This window comes from Leopardus geoffroyi, chromosome B2 (genome assembly GCF_018350155.1).
Source record: "Leopardus geoffroyi isolate Oge1 chromosome B2, O.geoffroyi_Oge1_pat1.0, whole genome shotgun sequence".
Taxonomy (NCBI): Eukaryota; Metazoa; Chordata; class Mammalia; order Carnivora; family Felidae; genus Leopardus; species Leopardus geoffroyi.
Window position 1 is genome coordinate 16620366 of NC_059332.1, and position 19406 is coordinate 16639771.

The following is a 19406-nucleotide window of genomic DNA, read 5'->3' on the forward strand; positions in this document are numbered from 1 at the left end:
CAGAGAGAGGGGGGGGGACAGAGAATCCGAAGTAGGCTCCTCACTGTCAGTACAGAGCCAGACGTGGGGCTCAAACCCACGCACCATGAGACCTGAGCCAAAGTCTGAGGCTTAACCGACTGAGCCACCCAGGCACCTCAGTGATTTATTTTTAAATGACAGCACCTGCTGAGGATAAACCTTGTAAACTCTTTCTCACACACTATTGTTGATATTGTCACATCCTTTGAAGAAAGCCCTTTGACAGTGTGAGTCAGTGATGTTAAAAAAATCTTCATTCCTGTATATCATCCTACAGGAAATTTGTTCTACAGGAATTGCCAGGGATATTGACCATGAATTCACATGGAATGCTTACTCCAGAATTATTTATAAAAGCAAAACGCGAAAACAACCTCAACGTCCAAATGGAAACGAGATAAGTAAATTACAGCACATTCATTGGGCACCGTATTAAATATGGAGTGAAATTAAGCTCATTGAAAACCTTTCAGCAAGAAAAACATAAGAATGGCACATTAAGTGAAAAGCACACGGCGAAATTTTATACACATAGAAAAATCTATTAAAATCGTACGCAAGTCAAAGAAAGATACTAGAAAGTAATATTTAAAAACAAAAACAACGGGGGCACCTGGCTGGCTCAGTGTGTGAAGCATGTGACTCCTGATCTCTGGGTGGTGAGTTCAAACCCCACATTGGATGTTGGGATTACTTAGAAACAAAATCTTAAAAAAAGACGAAAACAATGATTTATTTGGGTACTAGGATATAGATGATCTTTTCTACGCACCCATGCTCCATGTATGTATACATTTTACAAGTTATTCATACGATGTTAAGGTGCTGCAGAAGCATTCAGTTTCCAGCAGCCCAAGAAAGGGCCTGGGTCGTGTTCCTAATGAGCTGTGAGGCCTGAGCACACAGCGTGCTTCTCGGCCTCAAGTTTCTTCTCTACAAAATGAAAAACAGAGCAAAGCGACCCTGTGAATTTTCCAGCTCGAAAAGTCTATGATTTCACAAAAGCATGGGCCAAATGAGGTGCAGTGCCAACCTGGGTCCCTGTTTTCCTGTTTTCCTTGGGGACTGGTGGACAATGGAAGACATTTCAACAAATTCAAATCCGTGTCGTTGAAATAAGAGACCTGAACGTGTGTGTACATCAGCTTGTGTCTTCCTTTCCTCGCGCAGGAACAGTTAGCTGAGAATCACACTTGAGAACAACATTTCTTGGGGGTGTTTGAAGACTACTGCCGGCGTTATGCATCCATCTAGTGGTTTCTATGATTACGTGTTTCTGCGCTCTTTTTTTTCTGATTTGGTTATCAAAGCGCGGACATTGTCAGGACGATACGTAGAAGTTCTGTGTACAAAACGGTAAAAAAAAATACCGGGCATCATGAGTTTTAAATACTAAAAATAGGGGCCACGTTTGACTACCAATTCGCAAGGCCTTGATTCTGTTGAGTTGTAACACAAATTTGGGTTTTCACGCATGACTTAATTTATTCAAGAGATGGCTCCGTTCCAACCAATTTCGAATGTCGTGGGCGTCCGCCGACTAAAAAATAAAATAGGAATGTTACCTCGAGGAGTTTACAATTTGAGGAGGGGTGTAGAAGGACACTAACGAAGCCAACAAATAAAGAAACAAAAAACATCTATGATAAGTGTGACTAGAAGGTGTTAGGTGCCGCAAAAAGTCTACTAAAAAAGGACTCTCCTTTTTTTTTTTCTGAAGTTTTTATTTAAATTCTATTAGTTAACATACGGCGTGGTGTTACTTGCAAGTGCACCATGTAGTGATTTGACATTTCCATTGGGCACCTGGTGCTCATCACGACAAGTGCCCTCCTCCCTCTCGGTCACCTGTTTCACCCACCCCCCACCCCTCCTCTCTGGTCACCATCAGTTTGTTTTCTAGAGCTAAGAATGTCTTTCTCGGTTTGCCCCTTCCGCTCTCATTTTTTTTCCCTTTGCTCACTCGTTTTGCTTCTTAAATTCCACATAGGAGCGAAATCATATGGTATCTTCCCTTCTCTGACTTATTTGGCTTCGGATAATACTCTCTAGTCGATCCGTGTCGTGGCAAATGGCAAGATTTCATCCTTTTTGTGGCTGAGCGATATTCTATTTTACATATATATTTATATGCATATGTATTTATATATGTATGTGTATGTGTGTGTACGTGTGTGTGTGTGTGTGTGTGTGTGTGTGTATACACCACATCTTCTTAATCCACACATCAGATAACGGACATGTGGGCTGCTTCCCCATCTTGGCTATTGTACATGATGTTATAAGGAACGTAGGGATACTTATATCTTTTTGAGTTAGTGTTCTCATATTCTTTGGGTAAATGTCCAGTAGTGTAATTGCTGGATCATAGGATAGTTCTGGTTTTAACTTTTCGAAGAACATCCATACTGTCTTCCAGAGTGGCTGCACCGGTTTACATTCAGTGCAAGAGGGTTCCTTTTTTTTCTCCACGTCCTCACCGACACCTGCTGTCTCTTGTGTTGCTGATTTTAGCCATTCTGACTGGTGTGAGGTGATAACTCATGGTAGTTTTGATTTGTATTTCCCTGACGATCAGTGATGATGAGCATCTTCTCATATGTGTGTTGGTCGTCTGTATGTCTTCTTTGGAAAAATGTCTATTCATGGCTTCTGCCCATTTTTAATTGGATTATTTGTGTTTTGGGGTTGGAGTTGTATAAGTTCTTTATATATTTCGGATACTAACCCTTCAATGGATATGTCATTTGTAAATACATTCTTTCATTCAGTAGGTTGTCTTTTAGTTTTGTTGATTGTTTCCTTTGCTGCACAGAAACCTTTTATTTTGATGTAGTTAAAGTGGTTTATTTTTGCTTTTGTTTCCCTTGCCTCAGGAGACACATCTAGAAAGAAGTTTCTATGGACTGTGTCAAAGAGCTTACTGCCTATGCTCTTCTCTAGGATTTTTATGGTGTCAGGAAAAGGACCCTACTTTAGACTGCACGGTTAGGGGGTGCTCTCTCTGAATAAATGACCACCATTACTGAGAGAATGAGGGAGAGAGGGAGCCAGCCAGACAGAGGTGGCAGAAAAGATCCACCGACAGAGAGCAAGCAAGCACAGACACTCCTAGGGGCGATAACTGACTTTGTTATCTCCCAAATAAGCCATCGCTTCTTTAACGATAAAAAACTCATGTATTAGAATATAGTAAAAGTAGATTCAATATATATTTTGGTCTGTTTTTACGCTCCATCGTCTTGCTCCCTTATAGGGATATATATTTGCCAATAATAACATATTTTAATTATTCTTAATAATATTTGGCAGGGATAGGCACCTCTCATTATTCTTTCTTCAGAATCTACTTGGTTATTTTTCCACTACACTTAAAATTACTTCATACAATTGCAAAAGTAATTTCCTCTGGTGTTTCTATTGAGATCACATCAAACTTATGATTTAATTTTGAGGAAATTGAACTTTACACTATTGAATCATCCTACCCACGAATAGAGTACATCTCTCTATTTGGACAGGTATTGTTTTTAATTATTCAGTAGTATTTGAAAGATTTCTTTATAAAGATCTACTACATTTCTTATTCTCTTTATTTCTTGCAATTTTACAGGCATTACAGTGATTTTTCTAATAGATTTTCTTTTTTTTTTTTTTTTCAACGTTTATTTATTTATTTTTGGGACAGAGAGAGACAGAGCATGAACGGGGGAGGGGCAGAGAGAGAGGGAGACACAGAATCGGAAACAGGCTCCAGGCTCTGAGCCATCAGCCCAGAGCCTGACGCGGGGCTCGAACTCACAGACCGCGAGATCGTGACCTGGCTGAGGTCGGACGCTTAACCGACTGCGCCACCCAGGCGCCACTCTAATAGATTTTCTAACTGATTTCTTGTATAAGTAGTTAATTGATTTTAATATGAACTTCATAGCTTATGTAAGTTCATTTATTGTTTTTAGGGTTTCCAGATAGACAAATCATAGAATCTATAAATATCAATATGTTTCCTTCATCTCCTCCTAGTTTTTACTTCTCATTTCTTTTTTCTGCCTAAATGTACTTATTCTTCAGAATAGCATTAAGCAATGGTGATGATTCTGGACACTCATATGTTTGTGACGAACGTATCCATCTAGGGGCATCTGGCTGGCTCAGTCCATACAGCAGGTGGCTCTTGATATCAAGATTGTAAGGTTCAAACCCCCACCTTGGGTATAAAGATTACTTAGCCAACACCGTCATAGAATGTAGGAAAATGACACAATGAATTTTCATGTTGGTAACACTGTGGTAAAATTTGGAGCTATCCCTGGTACAAACCCCACTTGGTTGTGGTGTGTATTCTTTAAAGATGGACCTTGACCTTATTAACTACTATTTTATTTATGACTTTTTTTTAAGTGTATTCATTTTTGAGAGAGAGAGAGAGAGAGAGAGAGAGAGAGCATGAGTGGGCGAGGGGCAGAGAGAGAGGGACAGAGGATCTGAAGCAGGTTCTGCTCTGACAGAAGGGAGCTCATGTGGGGCTCAAAACCACAAACTGTGAGATCATGACCTGAGCCACAGTTGGACGCTCACCTGGCTGAGCCACCCAGGCGCCCCTTATTTATGACTTTCATCTTGCTTTCATAAGGTATATCTGTTATCAGTGATAAGCTAGTTTCAAAAAACTTAGACAAAAAAAGTGTTTCCTCAATGCTATGAAATAGTTTAATGATGTGAAAATTGTATGTCCTCCAAATTTTGGTAGAATTCAACTCCAAAACTAACGGGGCTTGAAACATTTTTGTTGGAAAGCTGACTCGTTAGCAACTTCGAAAGGTTTTAACCTGTGGTAATCAGCCTGTCTTCATTTTCTAACATTCTTAGGATCAGTTTTGGTGGCTTTGTTATTATAGAAAATAATGAATTTGTCCAGACTTTCAAATTTATTTTCACAGAGTGAGACAAAACTTTTATGTTTCAATTTCTTTGCTATTTGTGGTTATTTCTCACTATCAGTTTTTTTGCGTGTGGATTCCTTCTTTTATAGATAGTGTTTTTTTTTTTTTCTCTCTTTCAAAAGGCTAGTTTTTGGTTCATTTTTTCCATGACATTGCTGTTTTCTAATTGACTGCTTTCCACTTTCACCTTTGTAACTTCTCTATATTGTTTCCTGCTGGTTTGTACTATTTTTCTAATTTCTTGAGGTTAAGTAGAATTGTTGTGTGCTTAACAGATTTATCATTATCACGTAAGCTTGGAGAACTTTAATATTTTCCGTTAAGCGCTAGTGACATATGCTCTCAACTTTTAACTGAAAATGTCTTAAACTTTATTTTTGAAGTATAATTCCTCTGGATACAGAATTCTAGGTTGAAAATTTTCTTCTTTCAACTCTTTAAAGATGCCAGTTCTTGGGGCATCTGGGTGGCTCAGATGGTTAAGTGGTCAACTTTGGCTCAGGTCATGATCTCACAGTGTGTGAGTTCAAGCCCCGCATTGGGCCCTGTGTTGACAGCTCTGAGCCTGGAGCTTGCTTCAGATTCTCTCTCTCTCTCTCTCTCTCTGCCCCTCTCCCACTTGCTTGCTCTTTGTCTCTCAAAAACATGAATAAATGTTAAAAAGATTAAAAAAATAAACATGCCAGTTTTTGGTAGGCTGTCTCATACTGTTTTTAATGAGAAGTTAATAGTCATTCTTACCTTTGGAAAAATTTCAGCCATTATAATGTTTCTGATTTTTTTCTCTACCTTCAACTCTCTCTATGTTCTTCTGTGGCTCTAGCTATACATATGTTTTATGCTTGATATGTCTCATGGGTCACTTCATTTGTAAATCTTTTTCTGTGTTCAAATTTAGATTTTCTGTTCCCCTCCATTAAACTTACTGTTCCCTCCTGTATTTTCCTATCTGCTGTTCAACTCACCTAGTGAATATCTCATTTCCGATTTGTTTTTCGTTCCAGATTTTCCATGAATTAAATTTTTATGGTTTTGACTTCTCTGCTGAAATTTCCTCTCTCTTCCCTCAGTGTGTTTATGCTTTCCTTTTAATCCTCAAACAGATTTATAATACTCTTTGGAAGTTTTTATTCATAATTCCACCATCTGAGTCATCTCAGATCTGTTTCTGTTGACTTGTTTTGCTCCCGGTTATGGGTCACATTTTCTTGCTTCTTTGTATGTCTAGGGACCCTGTATTGCACGTTCGATAATGAAGCCGCTATGCTGCATAGAGTCCGGATTGTGTTTCATCCCTTTAAATAACGTTGAGCTTTATTCTGACAGGCAGTTAATTGACTGATGAATGAACATGACTTTGGCTTCACAAAGATGGCTCTAGCATGGCACTTACTCTATGGTTAGTCTAGCCCTACTGTGTGTGTGTGTGTTTTTTAAAACAATCCAATGATTTTAGTACATTTATAGAATGTGTCACCACCACCACAGTCCAATTTAAGAACATTTTCATCATCCCCACATGCTCCTTTGTGCCATTTACAGCTAATTAAAGTTTCTATCTTCAGTCCTAGGCAGACACTGACCTGCTTTCTGACTATAAATTTGCCTTTTCTAGACATTGCATATAAATCCAATGGTTTTTGTATCTGGCATCTTTCACTTAGCGTATTTTTAGCTTCGGACATTTTATAGCATGCATCAACAATTCGTTCCTTTTAATTGCTGAATGCACCATTTCCCTGTATCCATTTAGGTTTATTCCATCACCAACTGATGGACATTTAGATTGTTTCTTTTTTTTTTTTTTTGGCTATTATAAATAATGCTGCTGTGAACACTCATGTACAAGTCTTTATGAAGACCTATGTCTTTACTGGTCTTGGGTAGATTTCTAGAAGTGGATTTGCTAGGTTGAATGGTAAATTTACGTTTAACCCTTTAAGAAACTGCCAAAATGTTACCTGAAGTAGCTGTACCGTCTTCATTCCCACAAGAATACATGAGGTTTCCTGGTTCTCCACATCTTTGTCAACACTTAGTAGTATCTGACTTCTTACCACAGTCGTTTCAGCGTGTATGTAGTGCTAGGTCACTATTGTTTTTTGGTTTTGTTTGGTTTTGTTAATGTTTATTTATTTTGAGAAAGAGAGAGTGAGCAGGGGAGGGGAGGAGAGAGAGGGAGACACAGAATCTGAAGCAGACTCCAGGCTCCGAGCCATCAGCACAGAGCCCGATGCGGGGCTCGAATCCATGAACCGCGAGATCATGACCTGAGCCAGAGTCGGAAGCCCAACCGACTGAGCCACCCAGGCGTCCCTAGATCGCTATTGTTTTAACACACATTCCCCTAACGGCTAATAATACTGAGCAAATTTCCATGTACTGATTAGCCATTCATCTATCTTTGTAAAATAAAATGTGCATTCGAACATTATGCTCACTCTTTAGTTCAGTTGTTAGCCCTACTTTTTTTTTTTTTAGTTATTATTTTAATTCCAGTTAGTTAACATACAGTGTAATATTAGTTTCAGGTGGACCGTATAGTGATTCAACACTTCCATACAACACCTGGGGCTCGTCATGATCTCCTTCACCTAGTTAACCTCATAACCCCAAACTCCTACCCTCTGGTAACCAAAAGTTTGTTCTATAAAGTTATGAGTCTGTTTCTTGGTTTGTCTCTTTCTCTCTCTTTCTCCCTTTTTCATTTTCTCCCTTTGCTCATTTGTTCTGGTTCTTAAATTCCACATATGAGTGAAATCATATAGTATTTGTCTTGCTCTGACTTATTTCACTTAGCATCATACTCTCTAGCCCCACAAATTATAGCTGTCTTAGAAGCCCTGATCTCTTGACATCTGTTTCCTCCACTAAGCAAAACCACGGCTCTCAATCTGGGTTAACTTCCTTGTCCTATAGTTTGGAAAGTGCCCCAGGCAGAAAGCTGAAGTGAATATAGGAGATATCTACATTCATGTGTTTTCCTTCTTTTAAGAACAGAAGACAGGGGCGCCTGGGTGGCGCAGTCGGTTAAGCGTCCGACTTCAGCCAGGTCACGATCTCGCGGTCCGTGAGTTCGAGCCCCGCGTCAGGCTCTGGGCTGATGGCTCAGAGCCTGGAGCCTGTTTCCGATTCTGTGTCTCCCTCTCTCTCTGCCCCTCCCCCGTTCATGCTCTGTCTCTCTCTGTCCCAAAAATAAATAAACGTTGAAAAAAAAATTAAAAAAAAAAAAAAAAAAAAGAACAGAAGACCTACCTGGTATATGGTCTGATGTCTGAAAACAGCTAGCTCATATCTTTTGTGTCTTAGGTAGTTAAATCCAATAGCTGTTATATGGTCATGTCCATAACCAAAAGTTCCATCTTTATTTAAGAATGTTTATGTATTTACTTTGGGGAGGGGAGGGGCAGAGAGAGGGAGAATCCCAAGCAGGCTCCTTGCTGTCAGTGGGGAGCCTGACGTGGGGCTCAATCTCACGAACGGTGAGATCACGCCCTGAGCCCAGACCAAGAGATGGATGCTTAACGGACTGAGTCACCAGGCACCCCAGAAGTTGCTTGTTTTTTAACACCCAAATGGTTATCTCAGAAATTTTACTCTAAATGTATATATGTACGTGTGTGTGTGTTTATTTATTTAAACACACCTTAAACTAGTCTGAAGTTTTATAAAAACATTTTGAAGACCTCAACTGCTTTTTATTTTCAAACAAATAATGCTTTCTCCTGGGGAGATTTTTAATGTTTCCATAAAACAATAATACATATCACTTTCCAGCTGAAGTTTTCACTGTTCTGGGACAACTAAGTAATGACTTACAAAAGCTTGGTTTTTTTTTTTAGGTGAAGTTTAAACTTATGAATCTGGATTGTTTTTGTTTTGTTTCCTATTCTAACTGCTTCATAGAAACAGAAAATGCATGCTAAAAAAACCTCTCCCTGAGAAAGCAGATTGATGCACAAAAGGGCTGCAGTTCACATTTAAGAGGCTATTAAAAAGGAAAATAGAAGAAACCATCAGTAGCCTCATTGATCTAATCATAATGAAATTAAAATGTAAATATAGTCTGCCAGAATGGGATTATTTGTGAATGCCACATTAACAGATGGCAATGACTACAGATCAAAATACACTTTGTGTGCGGGTCTGGAATAGTGGAATGCAGAGAAGTGTGTTTGAGTCTGTACTTAGTGCGATGGATAAGGACATTTTTTTTAACGTTTGTGCCAGATGTCACTACAGGGATTCATATCTAAACATTTTGCAGCTAACGTCCTAGAAAATCCCAGATCAGCCCACAAAGTGGAGACAAGTCAGTCAAATTCTCAATACAAAGGCTTTGAGAGATTCCAAATTAGGATCTCGGCTAAAAAGACTTTGCCTAGCCTCTCTTGAAGCCAAACAAGAAAGACAATCCATGTCATTTCAACTGTCTGCAAGAAAAAATGACCTGATGGAATCCTAACTGTCCCATTTACATTCTGACAAATAACTCCCCCTACCCACAAAGACTAGATATCTATGTATGTATCCATTTTATTTATCATCTATCCGTCAATGCGTTCATATCAATAACATGATTTAGTCTAGCATTTCTGCCACTGTAATTTGTTAAAGCCGTTTGAGTTAACAACTTGAAATTCTTTATCATTTATTTTTGTTAGTGATTTATATTTCAAACTTTTTTCATTCACATGGAAAAATATAAGCATAGATTCTACCCTTTGTTTCGTATTTCTAATCTCAAGGGGCGGGACAAAATTATTAAGATACAGTTAGTTTTGATTCATATCCCTATATAGGAAATGTGTACTGTAATATAATTTTGAGTAGTGGCGACTAGACAGGGTCCAAAAATGAGTTGAAATCACTGTCCAATAATTAAATGATCATATCTTGTAAATGTGAAACATGATGAAAGGTGGCAAAAAAGATTAGGAATCAGGAAATCTGAATTCTAATCCAAGCAGGACAAGATTAAATTAAGTGATTAAATCTTCGTTATCTCCATTATGTTTTTCATCTAAAACTAAGGGCTTTTATCGGAAAGATCACTGTGGAACACATCTCCAAGAACTTCATTTTATGGCTTGCAACCCAGACGTTTGCACAGAATATTTAATAAGCACAAGAGGGTGCCGAAGCCAGCCCCGGAAGAGCCACACCTTTCAATACGCCTTTCCTTCTCTCTCTTTCCCTCATTCTTTTTTCTCAGTGTGCTTTCTGAGCACGTAATGTATCTGATTGCTCCTGCAGAGGGCATTAAGATCAGTTCAAACCACAGCTTTGTTTTACCATTATTTATGAATCCACGAATTCTCAAGTTTTTCTGCTTTCCACAATGATTACACCTAGACTTGGTAGGCTTCTAACATTTCTTTTGTTTTCCTTTGGCTTAAAACTTGTCTGGAATTTTTTTAAAAAAACATTTCTCTTAGCTGTTCTTGTTGAAAGCACATTTTCTTTGTAATACATAAATCTTCCCTATTTGATGCTGGGGACAGTTACTATATATATATATATATATATGTGTGTATATATATATATATATATATATACACACACACACACACATTCAATATAATATAATATTATAATAGACAATATTATATTGCAGTTTGGTCTCTAGCATGATTCTTGTATCTCCACTTTCAAAAAATCAGATGATGCACACCCTTTCCTGAGTTACTCGGGAGGGTCACCATTTGAGCTGACACCACATCCCTGCAGGAAGCATTCACACAGTGTCACTCTCATTAGTAATCGCATAGAGTTTCTAATATTAGTAATGACATCTTCGCGTACAGCACTGTCTGTTTTGTTAGATGATTCTAATACACGTCTTCAGTGACTCTGCCTCTCAAAGCTCTTCCGAAGGGGGCATGGCAGGCACTCCTCTTTAAGAAGAAAGAAAAGGAAGATCAGAGAGAGTGAACCACAGCGACTACAAGTAATGGGATTGAGGGGAGAACCCACGTTCTACAGCCCCTGGTTCAGGACTCAGTCCAGGGGGCCATCTTGCCTCTCTGAAGAAACAGCCATTTCCTTCAGCCCTGAATGACAGTGAAAATCTCACTGGACATCTCCATGAAAATACCTTGTTTCATATTAACTCACACGCGATCAGAACTCTTGCTCCTAGTTGGAAGAATGATAGATCTCAGAGTTGCCAATGATCTGCTAGCCTTCTGACTGGTATACTGATTGTGCTGTCTTTTTACTTCACATCCCTGAGGCGTGACGTGAGGAAGCCATTTCAGAGAGTGATATATATATATATATATATATATATATATATATATATATAGTTTTGGCTTTTATTATTTTTTTATTTACATAAAAGGCAAATTTCAAAGAATGGGGGGGGAAATGGTATTCCAATGTGATCCGATTTCCCTTTGACTTCCCTCCATGATGAGTTCCTAAAAACAGATGTCCAAATTTCCAAATACCTGCTTTAATCTGCATTTGAAATTGTTTTTCTCTTTTGCATGGTTTCCGATTGTTAATACAGGAAGTGCTTGAGTTTGGGGCCCCATGTATGGGCTAATTCCAAAATCTTAAGGAGTTGGGAATAAATGACAAAATAATTGGATTATTATTCTGGGAATAATAACATGGGATTATTATCGGGGGAATCAAGTTTTGGGAGAAGAGCTGTGAGGTATTCCATCGTTTCTATATCTTGGTTTTCAATCTCGATCATAATCTCAGTCTTTTGGCAGGTAAAAAAGCAGCTTTTCTTTTTGCCAGGCTGTCTGGCAAAATACGTTATCGTTATCCAAAGAGAAGAAAAGGATTTTAAGATGAGTCATCAAGATGTTAGCTCCCATGTTTTATGACATGAGAAGAACCAAATCTGCACTTCGACAAATATAAGCTCTTACCTTAACACACTTGGGTTAGCACAACGGCATCCAAAATAATATTCACATTTTCACATACTGACTTTAGCGAGGGAGTGCTTTGGCATTGGGGTATATTTTTGTTGGCTCGAGAATCTTCTGGAAGTCCCCAAATACTTTCTTTTGGATTACCTCAGTTCTTTTCTGCAATAACAGATTGGAGAAAGCTCACAAGCCAAGCTAAACATATGTACAATCAGAATCATAAAGTGGTCCGTACATTTGGAGTATCAGCTAGTACCCTGACATATCTTTGTTGGCCGGTGAATCTCACCAAACTGCCATCATCGCTTTTACTGCTGTGTAGCCAATGGAGTCATATGTTGTTTGCACCTATATGTGATATAGTCTTTATTTGGGATTAAATAGCATTTACAAGAAGAAGGAGAGACGGAGAAGGAGGAGGAGGAGGAGGAGGAGGAGGAGGAGGGAAAGAGGAGAGAGGGGGAGAAAGGAGGAAGAGGAAAAGAAGAAGCTTTGATGCAAATGAAAACAAAGATATGTTCATGTATTTGATTATTAATCTCTTATGTAAATTTCCGACATTGTGGAGGAAGATCTGAAGTAATTGAGAAGGAAAAGAATGTGAGAATGCTTCCAGTAGACTTAAGCCCAGAGTGTGGCCTCACACTGTTTCATATTAGAAAATGGAAATTGTCGGGGCGCCTGGGTGGCTCAGTTGGTTAAGTGTCCGACTTCAGCCAGGTCACGATCTCACGGTCCCTGAGTTTGAGCCCCGCATCGGGCTCTGTGCTGACAGCTCAGAGCCTGTTTCTGATTCTGTGTCTCCCTCTCTCTGACCCTCCCCCGTTCATGCTCTGTCTCTCTCTGTCTCAAAAATAAATAAACAAAAAAAAAAAAATGTTAAAAAAAAAATGGAAATTGTCATGGATGGAAATTATATGGTTGTTTATGAAGTACAGGAAACACTGAAGATCTTTCTCATGTCTTCATACTAAAACATCTATTTATAATTATTTGTTAAGAAATTTAAAGAACCATAGTCATCTGGAGAAGCTGACAATTAGAGCAAATCTGTAGGTGATTATTAAATACCTAGCACAAACAGAGACATTTTTCTCTCTGAAAATATTGAGCGCTTATAATTATAGTTTACAAGAACAAAAGCCTCTTTCTTCTTTGTAGATGAAGATTCAAGTTTGTGAATCACTGCAAGTGTATATGCCAAGAGAATAACTGAATTTATCTTAATTTTAAACACATATGTTCAGCTTATCCAATGGTGGCCTGGTAGCTGGGAGAGAATTTTGATAAAGAACAAGGGAGATAAATATGCATTGAAGTGGACTCAATTTTTCTGGGGCCTTGGACAAATATTTATCCATTTTAAGCCTCAGTTTCCTTAACTGAAGAAGCATGCAAACCCTATGGTGCTTAAAAAAAAAAAAAAAAAAGAAAAATGAAATGAAAAAAAAACATGTAAAGTGTAAAACATGTAAAGTGCCTTGCACACAGTACTTTTCATTTTAATATTTATTTATTATTTCAAAAATGCTATTCAATAATTTGAATGTATAGTGGTGTTGATATAAAACTTACTGAACGTCTACATGTTCAATTTCATAGAAATTTCCAGTCCTTTTAAAGAAAATTCATGTGATATCTTTTGAGCTTTCTTTTTTTTTAATTTTATTTTTAAATGTTTTTAAACTTGTTGTTTTAACATTTATTTATGAGAGACAGAGGGAGAGCACATAAGTGGGAGAGGAGCAAAGACAGAGGAAGACACAGAATTTGAAACAGGCTCCAGGCTCCGAGCTGTCAGCACAGAGCCCGATGCGGAGCTCGAACCCACAAACCATGAGATCGTGACCTGAGCAGAAGTCAGACGCTTAACCAACTGAGACACCCAGGCACCCCTATTGAGCTTTCTGTTTTGTCTTTAATCTTAATTTTTATTCTATTACATAACTTGTACAAAAATATTTTTTCCTTGGAAGTATTAACACATTACTTGTACGTGACCACTGTTCTGAGAAAAAGCTAACACCCTTTCTAAATTTCTATTTAAATTTTGGTTTTGTTCACTTGTGTTGCAAGAATACATTTCCTCTTTCTAAAGCATTAAAACATTGCTTGTTAGCAACGCTGTTAAGGGAGGCACTCATTCATCACCATGGTGGGACAAGAATAACGGTAACATTAAAAGCAGCAACAAGAGTAATGCTGACCTGGCTACCCCTTCCTTTCCAGACTTACTCCTCCAGAGGATGTGAAAGAAAGATGTGTTACCTAGGTGGTGGGGACAGCATTGGTCCACATTTTTAAGTCAAGTGGAGCCCGTCTCTTAAAAGGTTACGAGATTGAGGAACCGGTCTTTTAACTCCCTTCTCTGGCTCTGACCATTATGAGGTTATGAAGAACTAAACTCTCTTGCAGAATGTCCCCAAGGCTTGGACTGAAAGGGAGAGGGGACATGCAGGGGGTAAATGTGATGGGAGCAAGACCTCAGCAAGCCTGTTTGCTTGTGGACCTAAGCCATCGGCTCCGTTATAGCCTTTATCCATCATAAAACTGACATTTTTGTCCCTGTCTACATATTAATCTGTTCTTGACTTGCTGGGCCCATAAAACCCGATGAATGTCCACCCCCCAATGCCTTTGCCATGATCCCCAGCTCTTCAGCTATGAGTTGTATCATTCCATGACTTTTCTTGTGCTTCTACGTAAAGACATATGACTCCAGGGGTGCCTGGGTGGCTCAGTCGGTTAGGTGTCTGACTTCAGCTCAGGTCATGATCTCATGGTTTATGAGTTCAAGCCCCACGTCACGCTCTGTGAGGACAGCTCAGAGCCTGGAGCCTGCTTCAGATTTTGTGTCTCCCTCTCTCTCTGCCTCTCCCTCTCTCTCTCTCTCAAAAGTAAACAAACATTAATTTTTTTTTTTAAAGACATGTGACTCCAAACATCTGTACTCCGTTTGGTTATATCTTTTTATATTCTACATATAAACTGTACCTATTATATGAGTTTTCCTGCTACTGTTTACTTTTATCTCAAGCTAGGCCCTGGAGATCTATCCCTCTGTTTAATACTTTCCTTTTTAATCATGCTTAGCATTTCAGAGAAGGAATATGCCCTGGTTTATTCAGCATTATTCCATCGAAGGAGAGTTAGGTTTTTTATAATTTTTCAACATAGAAAAAAACCCCAAAACAATCACACATTATTTTGGTTCCCATTTGTCTATGTGTTTCTGTCTGTGTTCCTGCATATTGAGCATTGGTACAGAGAAGGAGGGACACAGACTGCATTTTGGGTTTTGGTGAAAACTGCTAAATTGTTCTTCTCAATGGCTGCATCAACTCAGACCTCGCCAGCCGTGTCTAAAAACAGCTATGGCCTGTCTCCATAGCCCTATCCACACTCGATGCCATTAGGTTTTTAATATCTACGTACCTAGGGAGGGAAAAAAAAATCTCATTTTAATTTTCCTTTTCTCATTTTTGTTGAAGGTGGACATTTGTAATATATGCGTTGGCCATTTGAATTTTTTCTGTGAGTTTCTTAGTCTTACCTTTTGAACATTTTCCTACTAGGTCTTTTGACTTTTTTTCCTTACCGGCTTATAAAATATTTTAAATATGTTTTGGGTGAGTATCTTTTGTGAGATATCTAAGGCAAATCCGTTCCCCAGCTGAGTTGTCTTTCTTAACATTTTAATGTTTTTATGTTGAACCAAAGTATGGCATTTTGATGAACTTGAATTTTTAGTTTTTGCTTCTTACCTAAAAAAAAAGGCTTTTTCTACCTCAGTGTCATAAAGATAATACCTTATATTTTTCCTAGTAAATTTACAATTTTCCTTTTTATAGTAATACTTTGAAATGCCATCTTAAGCATTTGAAGTCCCCAAAACATAAACTCAAAGAATTAAATTCTTTCAAACACTGTTTATAAAATAATCAAATTCTTTAAAAACATTCCAAGCATAACTTTTATAACCTAATCCTCTCAGGTACTCTGAATACTGCGCTGGGAGGCAAAAACAAAAACAAATAACCCTGAGTATAAAAATTCTCCTTATCATTTAACCAGCTCATTAGAGGTCAAGAGTGAAGATCAGAGCATAAAGCAATGTTTGACTGTCAGCCCATTGTCTTCTGGTTTCTTTCCAACTTAGGTTTCCCCAAAGTAAAACCAACAGGTATAATTGTAATATAAGAATGAGGCAACCTTGATTGAATACTTATTATAGGCTAGGCAGGTTCATTACTAAATACCCTAATGAGGTGTCATTAGATCTTCCCGCCGATTTCTGAGTTTTGGATTATTTTTATCCCCATTTTTAGATCAGGAACTTGAAGTACAGGGAGGGTCAATGACCTATTCGGGAAAGCTTGTAAGCAGAGGAGGAAGGAAGTAATCTCAGGAACTGTCCTGGAAGCCTGCGTTGGTAGCCAGTGGCTACTTTGTATCTTTCCTTTATTTATTTTTTTTAAAGTTTATTTATTTATTTTGAGAGAGACAGAGAGAGGGAGAATCTCAAGCAGGCTCTACACTGTCAGCCCAGAGCCCGATGCCCGAAACTGTGAGATGATGATGCGAGCCGAAATCAAGAGCTGGACACTCTAATGACTGGGCCTCCCGCGTGCTGCCACCCCACCCCCCGACTTTTTATCTCCCTAAAAGGATGTAGAGTATTTACCTTCTTGGGACATCATTTTCCTCATCGATTAAATGAGAAGATTGGAGGAGCTTTTTATATCTAAATTCAGTGATTCTTAAAAGCACACCCAAGACTCAAAATAAGAAAGTGACCTAGAATCAAACCACATCAACTATTTCCAATCACCGCTTCAACTGTGTAATTTGGATGTCCTCCTGTCCAATTGGGTGTGACCTTGAAGTTGCCAGGCAGTGAGAGCAGCCCCAGTTCGGGCACAACCGGAGATGCTGAGAGGCACCAGCCTAATTCTGCTGGGTGGGGCTTCTCTCAGCAACCTGAGGTTTAGTGGTTCTCTAACACCGGTCTCTGGGCAGACCTGGGCTCTGTGGAGATTTTGGCTGTGATCTTCCCTAAAGAAAACTCTCTGTGCCTCACTTCCTGCTAGATTCCACCAAGAAAAAAGGCAAGCATGGAACAGCCTCAGAAATCTGTACCTTTCCTTGAGTGGTGTACTTTTCATTTGCAAATATCACACAGCTCTTTTTGCCAGCAGGCCGACAGCCCATCTTCCTGGGGATGAACAAGAACAACTTCGCTTTTTCAAACTTGGAGACAGAAGAGTTCCCGTAAGCTGTCAGCAATAACCTGTTCGGCTTATTCATTTTCCTTCTGCCTTGTCTGGTTTTCCTGCAAAGCAACAACGTTAGAAAACATTGTAAACATGGGGCGGCATTTACACAAGGGCGCGGGTGGGTTTTAGACAAAGTCTAAGACTAAGACAAAGTCTTAGTCGCAGACAAAGATCTGACCGTGGTCTTGCGCAGGGAAGGTGCTTGCAAGTATTTGCTGGACGACTGTTGGCATCTGCCCTGTTGCAAAGCATCCCAACTCACTTAAAAACTCTAGTCATCAGTGCTAACATATATTCAGATGTTTCTATGCACCAGGAATTGTTAATTTCTGCGTACTTGCTATATTTTTAACTGAGATATAATTGACAAATAACATTGTGTATGTTTAAGGTGTGCGCTGGGTTAACTTGATACGTTTGCATATTGCGATGCGATTGCCGTTGTAGCATGAGCTGACACTTCTTTCACGCCATGTGATCAGCGTTTCTTTTTTGTGGTGAGAACAATTAAGATCTAGTCTCTTAGCAACTTTGGAGTTTATAATACAGGATTGCTGACTATAATCACTATACTGTGCATTAGGTCTCCAGGACTTACGCATCAACTAGTCGCAAGTTCATACCCTTAAACAACATCTGCCCAACCCTCCGTTCTACTGTGGCTCCATTCTACTGTTTTTTCCAGTTCTGCTTTTTTAGATTCCACATGTAAGTGAGATAATACAGTATTTGTCTTTCTCTGTCTGACTTATCTCAGCATAAGGCCCTCAAGGTCTATCCATGTGGTCATAAATGGTAGGGTTTCCTTCTTTCTCATGGCTGGACCGTACTCCACTATATATATCTGTATTTATATATAATGATAAAACAATAATGGTTATTATTATATATAAAGATCACATTTTCTTCATCCATTCCTCCTTTGATGGACACTTAAGTTGTTGCCATAAATCTTGGCTGTTGAGAATAATGGTGCAGTTAGAGGCATGGGAGCACTTACCGTTGCCCTAAATGACAGATGAGAAAATTGAGGAACAGAAAATAATTTGATAATTAGCCGGGAAATTGTGGAGTTGGGATGTGAATTTAAGCATTCTGTTCTTAAGATTACTCGTTTCCATACGCAAGATGTTACATGCCTCTACCCGTAGTACCGAAAAGAACTAAGACTGAAGCTTCTGTTTTGATTTGACAAACAGGTAAACTCTAGAACATATAACACCTACGCTAATAATAATCTATGGGCCTGGAGATACTCTTTGCACATTCACTCTTTCTTGTTCATATTCCATACGGTCATACATCTGCGGGACGATTTACAGCAGTTAGGAACGCAATCATTGGCCACTGGAATAAGTCCTGAGCAGAGGCTGAACTGAAGTTCAATCACACTCCAGCCAACAGATCTAAGTGGCCCCTAAGACCGGGCTAAATTTTAATGAAATGTGCAGGTTTTACACATCAGTTACACCATATTACAAGTCATTTACAAACACACTCAGAATGTATGCCATATGCTGAAGAGGAAGTTATTGAAGTAGCAAGAGTAAAAACAGCAATGAAAGCTTTAAGTGCTTGTAAGAGACAATAACGAAAGTATGTTGTGAAATATTGGCTCTAGTTCAGCTGAAACGCTAAGGAACATAGGACTCTCCCTCTAGAAGAAACTTTAAATGTTTTGACGCCTCAATCTGTTTTGTCTTCCAAATCCCTCTTTTTTTTGAAGGATTTAGAAAAATGACAACAAAGAGTTCACAGGAATTTGTTTAGTTACAAAACAAAACAAACACAACATTTTCTAGGATAGGCCCCTGGGGTCCCTGTGTCAGTTCTGATCTTTATCTCTATTTAAAGAACCTTCGTGGGCATTGACCTGAAGGCATTCAGGGTTGCTTAAGCATCAAAGAGGATTGATGTACCATGTACTAAACATTTTACAACTATTTCCAACAGAGGCTGAAACAAAGAAAAATATCTTTTATCAAGCATTTAACTTCGTGGTCATCCACCAAAGGAAGTCATTAGTGATTTGGGTCTGAAATTAATTTTTAAAAAGCTGAGTTTTAAAAGTTATTTTTTCTCCCATAGATTACTTCCTGAGGTTCAGTTTCTTACGGTCAACATTATGAGTTCGGAAAGTTGCAGCCCCTTGTAGACTATGAAATGGTGCAAGTTATTTTATCAGAATAGTTGATATACTTTCGATGAAGGCTGGATCTTTGAATAATTATTATAATGGTACATGGTACATTGGTTGGTTATGAATAAGCGGACTC

General features: G+C 38.7%; 1 long non-coding RNA gene across 2 annotated transcripts; it reads right to left on the bottom strand.

Annotated features, from left to right (window-relative positions):
- Positions 1-734: 734 nt before the first annotated feature.
- Positions 735-14219, bottom strand: LOC123609691. Of its 2 annotated transcripts, none has more exons than XR_006717903.1 (3): positions 14062-14219; positions 11852-12013; positions 735-1363 (listed from the first exon to the last, which is right to left on the bottom strand). It is a non-coding gene; the product is annotated as an uncharacterized LOC123609691 (long non-coding RNA). The 2 variants fall into 2 exon arrangements; XR_006717904.1 differs by having other exon boundaries at positions 735-1561.
- Positions 14220-19406: the final 5187 nt, after the last annotated feature.